The sequence below is a fragment of the Triticum aestivum genome, chromosome 1B, assembly GCF_018294505.1.
Source record: "Triticum aestivum cultivar Chinese Spring chromosome 1B, IWGSC CS RefSeq v2.1, whole genome shotgun sequence".
Taxonomy (NCBI): Eukaryota; Viridiplantae; Streptophyta; class Magnoliopsida; order Poales; family Poaceae; genus Triticum; species Triticum aestivum.
In genome coordinates, this window is record NC_057795.1 from 606,398,004 (window position 1) to 606,405,736 (window position 7,733).

Here is a 7,733-nt window from a genome sequence, read left to right on the forward strand (position 1 = left end):
GAGGGAAAGTGGGTGCGTGTGACCCTGATGGGCGAGCCAGGGAAGGATAAGGGCGTGCATCCCGCCCGTCCGCGCGTTGTCTATTTCGACGCAAGCGCGACCAAAATTGGCCCGAGAATGGGTCGAAAGCGTACCGAAAGCATATATTTGTCTGTTTGCTTCCATGCGTTGGGCCACGTTTTGTGTCCGTTTACCCCTAAACTGATGCGGCCGGACCATTTGAGGTCGTGCGTTGGAGTTTCCCTAAGCCTCCACTTTTCAGCAGGGCAGTGTTGGGGTTGCTCCTGCCATCTTTTCCAGGGTCAGCATAGATTGGTCCAGGACCGGCAGTTTGCTTGTTGGTCATAGCAAACACCAGCTCCCGAGGGTCTGCTCTAGTCAATGCCAAAATACAAGTGATCAGACAAGAGTAAAATTCATCAGTGGTACCTCAACTTGCATCGGGCGGTCACTTTGGTCACTGTACACAAGAACTCACGCAATACGGTCACTGTGTACGGTGAACAGTGAAAATATGGTCGCTGTGCGCCATAGACCGCTCGTACGCCGCAAATTTGACCAGTCCGCGGGCTCCACGTAGGCGGGCAGAGGATTATGTTAAAGTGTCCTTTTATGGGAGGGTGTTTTTGGAAAAAAACTGTTTAGATAGAAATCCCCAATTCTCCCCCTCTAAATCCCTAGTTCTTGCCGTCACGCGCCCATCCCGCCCTCGCCGCCGTGCGCCCATCCCGCCCTCGCCCCCGACGACGACTTCGCCATGTCTTTTGCTAGTTCTACCCGGTCAGGTTTCCGTGGTCGGACAATGGTGGTGCCACTCATCCCATGTACTCACTGCCATGCGACGGTGAGGTACTATGTTTTGAACACAGAGGATCATGAGGGCTGGGTGTTCTACAAATGTCCTAATCACTCCATAAGTAACTTGAGTTGATTTTGTTCTTGGCAGCAGTTTTCTCCTCTCGTTGGTCAAAGTTCACTTTTTTGTTGTTGGTTTGAAGCCTACTGGGTGTGATTTCTGGTTTTGGGAGATGGAATATTTTGCATACCTAGTGGATGCTCATTTCTTGGTTGGGAACCAAGTTGTGGATGCCGTTGGAGAAACATAGGAGAGGAGGGAAGAACTCATGAGGGCTATGAATGAAAGGACAAGGATTACAGCTCAACTGGCAACTAGTAGAGCTGCTTTGGCAAGGTCTGGCTCTCTACAGTAGAACATGAGCAGGCACCAAGAAAGTGCATTGATTAGATTAGGTGCAGAGATCTTGGTGCTGCTAAAGCTTTTGTTAGGTAGTGTGATGTTGTTGTGTGCCCTCTGTGTTCTTCCATTGATGAAGAAGTGAGGACAAGTGCTCTTTGCAACAGAAGAAGTGATGAAGGAGTACTGTAGAAGAAGAATAAGAAGAAGAAGTGATGAAGACAAGTGCTCATTTTGGTAGTGGAGAAGTGAAGGCCAGCTTCAGTAGTTTAGCATGTTAAGTACTTTCAGTAGCATTAGCATGTTTACTACTTTCAGTAGTTTAATGTTAGGACATGGCTATGAAGTCAGTTTGGTTTTATCAAATGTTATGGTTGTCAAGGCCAAAAATGTATGAAGTGATCTATCTATATATCTTTAATGGAAACATTGTCTTTGTATTCTGTTATCTTTCTGACATGATAATTGTAATGTGGAAGCAGCAAGAATGGGTAATGTTTCATATCATCTTTATGAAATGAAAAGAATGGCAGAAAGAATGTAATGTGGAAGCAGTATTGACATCAACAATAGAATGACAAGAATGGGTAGACAGACAAGACAGTTTTCATACCAAAATATAGATTCTGTAGTTCATCATCATACCATAAGATCTTGAGATAACAAGAAAGGGAAACACAATCATATTTTACATTGTTGAAAGAGTACTCTTGCTAAAACAAGACAAACAGTCTCATAGATCATCTAAAGATGACAAACATGCTTGATCTTTGTGGCACATGCCCAGCTTCCTCCATGTTTGGTGCCCTTTTTGTGCTTATTTCCTCAGCTGCTCCTTCTTTGCTGCAAGGGATTGTCTCTCTGCTTCTTTCTTTGCAGCAAGGGCTTGTTTCTCTTCCTGCTTCTTTGCTAGGAGTGCTTGTCTCTCTGCTTCCTTCTATGCAACAATGTCTTTCTTCTCTTCTAGTTTCTTTGCAGCAGCAGCCTCCTTTTGTGCCTTCTTCTCAGCAGCCAGTTTCTCCTTCCTCTCAGCAGAAAGCTCTCTTTGTGTCTCCACTATTATCTGCCTTATCTCTGCTTTTTCCTGCCTCAGGATTGCCATTGATTCCCTCTTCAGTGCAGCTGCCTCTCTCTTCTTCTCAGATTATCTAGCCTTCTTTTCTACTTTCTCATGCCTTATTCTAGCATCCTCTTCTGCTTTCTTAAACTCTGCTTCTATCCTTGCCCCTAGTATAGCTTGTTTCATGTCTTCAAGTTCCTTCTCTCTTTGCTGCTTCATGGCCATGATCTTCTTAGCTAGCTCTCCCTGCCTGATTGTGTTAGTGCTTGTCTAGAACTGGTTAAGCATTGCTTTTGCATTTCTTAAGAATGTCGATTCTGTAATTGGTGTGTGCTGAAGCACTCTAGGCAAAGGCCTTTGTACATAAACATGTCAAGTGTCAACAAATGGAAACTAACTATGTCACTAAAGCATGACTGAAACAGAGCAAGTGAGCAAGAGTACTCATGTTTAAATTACCTGTTGAAGCATGTGATCCACCATAAGATCTTCTACTACTGTACTGGTCACTGCACTTGTGTTGGCCTACTTTTCATCAAACAAAAAGCTTGTTAGAGTCTGCTGGTCCATAAGATCTGCTAGAGGTTGTGTACAAGAAAACGACAACTACATGGGCTTCTCCTGGAGGTGGCTGTTGCTCCATGTTAGTTTGTGAAGTTTCCAAATTGTCATCATGTTGGGGTGGAGGAGCTTGTGCATTGGGAGGTGGTAGACTAGCTTTCATATATTTGCATCCCTTGATATTGTGGTCAGGCTCACCATAGTAACTGCAGTGCATGATGACACCATGCCTTGACATCCTCCTGCCTCCATTACTACAAATAATCTCTTCTGGTCTCTTCCCTCTGCTTTTGCAAGGCCTTCCAACATGCTTCTGGTAGTCTGGCGGATTAATTGCAGGCCCATTCATCTTCTCCCACTCAGTGATGTCCTTGCAAGGGTAGATGATGTTGCTATAAGCCTTCTTGAACATGGACACTGAGTAACATTGATCCACTAAGGTTAGTGGATATACTCTCTCATTCCTACAACATGCTATAACATGTATGCAAGTCACTCCACTTTTTTGCCATCTCATACAGCTGCAGGACTTGTTGTGCCAGTCTACTATGTAATCTGTTCCTCTATCCACCACTTGAAACACTCCATCTCCTGATTCATACACATAGCATGTGTTGGCCAGCTCTGTCAACTAGTTTCTTGATCTTAGGGCACATTACTCCTTGCATCTTCTCACCCTCACAATGCATGGTGTAGTGCCTTGCAGTCCACTATTACTTGATCCTCTCAAACATTGAAAGAATTGGCAATTCTCTTGCATCCAAGATATATATGCACAAGCATTGCATGTTATGTTAACAACAGTGATAGGAAAGCATTGCATCTTATGTTAAAAAGAGTGGGAGGAAAGCATTGGAACTTACTTGTTGAACACCTCACACAAATTGTTGAGCAGAATGTCACACTTAGGTATATCACTTTGGAAAGCTCTCACCCAAGTGTTTGGCTCCAACTCTTTCAACCATTTGTATGCACCCTCATTTAGCACCTTCATCTCAAGCATGTACTGCTCATACTTAATAACTGTTGTGCTCCTAGCTATCTTCCACAATTGGTTCTTCAAAGCATCACCTTTGTACAGTTGTTGGAAATTCTTCCACATATGCCTAACACAGAACCTATGTTTTGACTCAGGGAATACTTCAATCACAACATTTATCAGACCCTACAAAACAACATAGACCAATACAGAAAGTGTTAAACAAATGTACTCAAGTACACTAATCTAATTAGACCATCAGGCAATGTGGTTGCATATACCTTCTGCTTGTCAGACATTACTGTCCATGAGGATGTGTTGATAATACCAAGATCACTCTTCAGCCTCTCAAGAAACCAAACCCAGTTAGGCTTGTCTACTGCAACCAGCAACTGCCCTCTATATCTTGTTTTAATATGGCAGCCATCTATGAAGATCATAGGCCTGCAACCTTGAAGGTAGACTCTCTTGTATGCATCAAGGCACATGTAGGCTTTGTTAAACCTAGCTTGATTATCTGGTGCAAGGAAAAATGAGCTACCAGGATTACTTATCCTTATCTCATGTCCATAATCCCACAACATCTTGTACTGCCCTTCTTCATCTCCATGGATTATTTTCATAGCCAGCCTTCTTTCCCTCTGAAGCATGGACCTAGTTGATGTCATGTGCCATTCCTTTTGAATAACCCTTGAGAAGTTTCTAAGATTCATATCCCGATCAGCCCTGAAACTCTCAAGGTACTTTCTGGCTAGAAAAGGTGTTGTGAGCCTTGATTTTCCATTTTTTGCAGCAACTATGTTCTTCAACATATTTCTTTACCATGAAACATTTGGTTCTGCTGTCATAAGAAGCCCACAAATACCAGGTACAATTATCATCACAGACTGCTTTGACTCTCTTCATGTCATTCACTGGTAACTTGACATCAACACTGTTCTTGCAGCTGTATTCCTTAATTGCTTTCCTAAGCAAATCAATATTTTCAAACACTTGTCCAACATGAAATTTTGGACAAGTCAAATCCTCCTTTCTAAATGCTCTAAATTTGGTTTGTGCTTCATCATCTGAATCAGGTGCCCAAAGATCTTCACCTTCAGATTCATAATTTGACATGTTTTCTTCCTTTCCTTCCCCTACAACTCCTTTATCTTTTGCTGTTGTTTTCATCTTCACCTCATCCACATTGTCAGCATAAAGGTCATCATAATCATCACTGATTTCAAAGTCACTATCTACCATGTCACCAGGATCAAAGTCACTGTCATCTGAGTCACTATTTGTTCCTACATTGCCTTCAAAACATCTCTTCTTTGCTCTGGTGCTCCTCAATTGATGTGCTTCTGCATCTTCATCTACTGCATGTTGCTCTGCTTCTCTTTGTTGTTGTACTTGCCCTGCATCTTCATGTGGCTCTGCTTCATCTTCTTGCCCTACATGCTCTGCATCATCATGTTGCTATACATCTCCATGTTGTTATGCATTCTCCTCTGATCCTTCACCAAAGGTGAACTGCCTTCTTACAAACATGAATGGATCTTCTTCCCTGTCTAGCACATTCTTTGGATACACAACCTGAATTGGTATAGGGCAGTCTTCTTCTGAATTTCTAGGCTTGCTACTATGAGGATTAGTACCATCCTTTGAAGGGCTAGACACTGGTGAAAGTTCAGCCCTTGGAAATTGGACCATGGCATAAACAACCTTCTTAGTAATCAAGGTGTCATCATGATCAAGATAAATACTGAAGAAATGATGCCCAATAGATAGAAACACCATCATTTGATCAGTATCTTCCTTAGATCTGATAAGTCTCAAATAATTCTGAGTAATGTCAAGTACTGGGATTTGATAATATGCCTTCAACCTACCTGCCATCTCCCATTCAATCTCTTCTACTAGATGTTCCACCATTATTGGAGACCAGGTGAGCTTATCCAAACTGTCGTACCAAACTTGATGTCCATCAACATAATCCCTATTGCTTCCTTCACCCATAAAAATACCACCATGATGAAACTGCACAAAAAACTTCTCACTTCTTGCTCCTGCAAAAACAAATCATAAATGATCACATCAAAATTGACCAAAAATGACCTTTTTGAACAGGACAGCACCAGAAATCCCCAATTTCCTCCATAAACCAGAACTCCAAACCTATGCCTATTCCAATAAAGGTGCACATATAGGTACAACTGCCAGAAACCTAAGCCTATTTCATGTGGAATCAATGAAAATTTGACCCGTTCGACAAGAACCTAAAACCCTATCAGAAACCCTATCAAAAACCCTAAATCGCCATACACACGACAAATACTACCACATATCATAGGCGAGCACAATGCCAACCCTATCAAACAAGAATGGAAGAGAAAGAAGAAGATTTACGGCAGGATTCAGCACTTACGGTAAACGGGGGCAAGGGCACCGTCGGGGCGACGAACAGGAGACATGGCGGCGGCGCCTCCTCTTCCACTACAAGAAATATGTCAACTTGTGACCACCACTATTGGTCACTGAATGGTCATTGTCTTCCATTTGTGACCTTTTTGTGACCAAAACAGAAGGTCAAAAGCTGACCGTCGTAAACTGACATTAACGACCTTCACTGTGACAAGGTCATATACGTTTACGACCAAAACAGAAGGTAGTTGAATCCATGACCTTTTGTTCTGGTCACTGGCTAAATGCCCAGGCCACATCAGATCCAACGTGGCAATCTGACGTGGCAAAATTATGACCAATTGAAAAGGTTGTTACTTAGAATCAGCCCGGTCCATTTTGGTGCTTTAGATGGGCCGAGCCCATTAATTCAGCCTTTCTATATAGTTTTTTCGTGTCAATTTTTGGTCGATTTCATGGGCCTAGCCCAACATTATACCCTTTTTATCTTTGGGCCATAGCCTTTGTTTCTCTTTTTTTTAATGCATGCCAATTGTCAAATTCTGGTAAGTGGATTCCAAATGTGACGTTCTAGTTTGTGGGACCCTACTGTCAAGGTCATGTTCTTTCATATTTCAATATGCAAATACAGAAAACAGACACAATATTTGAAATAACAGCAGGAAGCAATCTACTACATCATATAACATACATAAAAATGTGGTCAGCATCAAGTTTACAATTAGATAACACACATACAGCCCAAGTGTATCAGCCCAAGTCTATCACAGGAGCCCTACAAGTTCTGCTACATCATATAACACACAAATAGGATCAGCTCCCAGAACTAGCACACATACAAGTTCTGCTACAAGGAGTTCGTTACTCCCAGAACTAGCTCAATGAGGTAAAACTATGCTTCATCAAACTTCTTTGTCCTGAATGAAGTGCCAGCATCTGCACATTGTAGAACAAAATGTTTAGGAACAAAATAAAAGTAAATGGAACAGCAAAGTATCAAAAAAAACCAAAGTATTAAAAACTGCAGTAATTTACTCGTAGTTGGCAGGTACATAATACCATGATTTTAATTTAAAATACAGAGCAAGTGTTTGGCTATAACATAGAATGATGTAAAATTTGTTGACTAGCCCTTAAGCAGTCGCATCTAGCTAGCCGATGTGGCAGCCAATGCAAACACGAGCTGGCCGGTTGTATACTGTTCATGTTATGTTAATCTAGCTAAGTAGGTTGGCTAGCCCTTGCCATATTAACCGAAGCATACATAGACTGCAGATTTTGGCATGCTAGAATTCTTACAGCAAACAAGATTGTTTGTCCAGTAAATTATTCGTTAGGAACATCTCAGGTATACAAGAAATGGGATAATGATTCATTATCCATATGAGGTTTGTTGGAAATATGCCCTAGGGGCAATAATAAAATGATTATTATTATATTTCCTTGTTCATGATAATTGTCTATTATTCATGCTATAATTGTGTTACCCGGAAATCGTAATACATGTGTGAATACATAGACCACAACATGTCCCT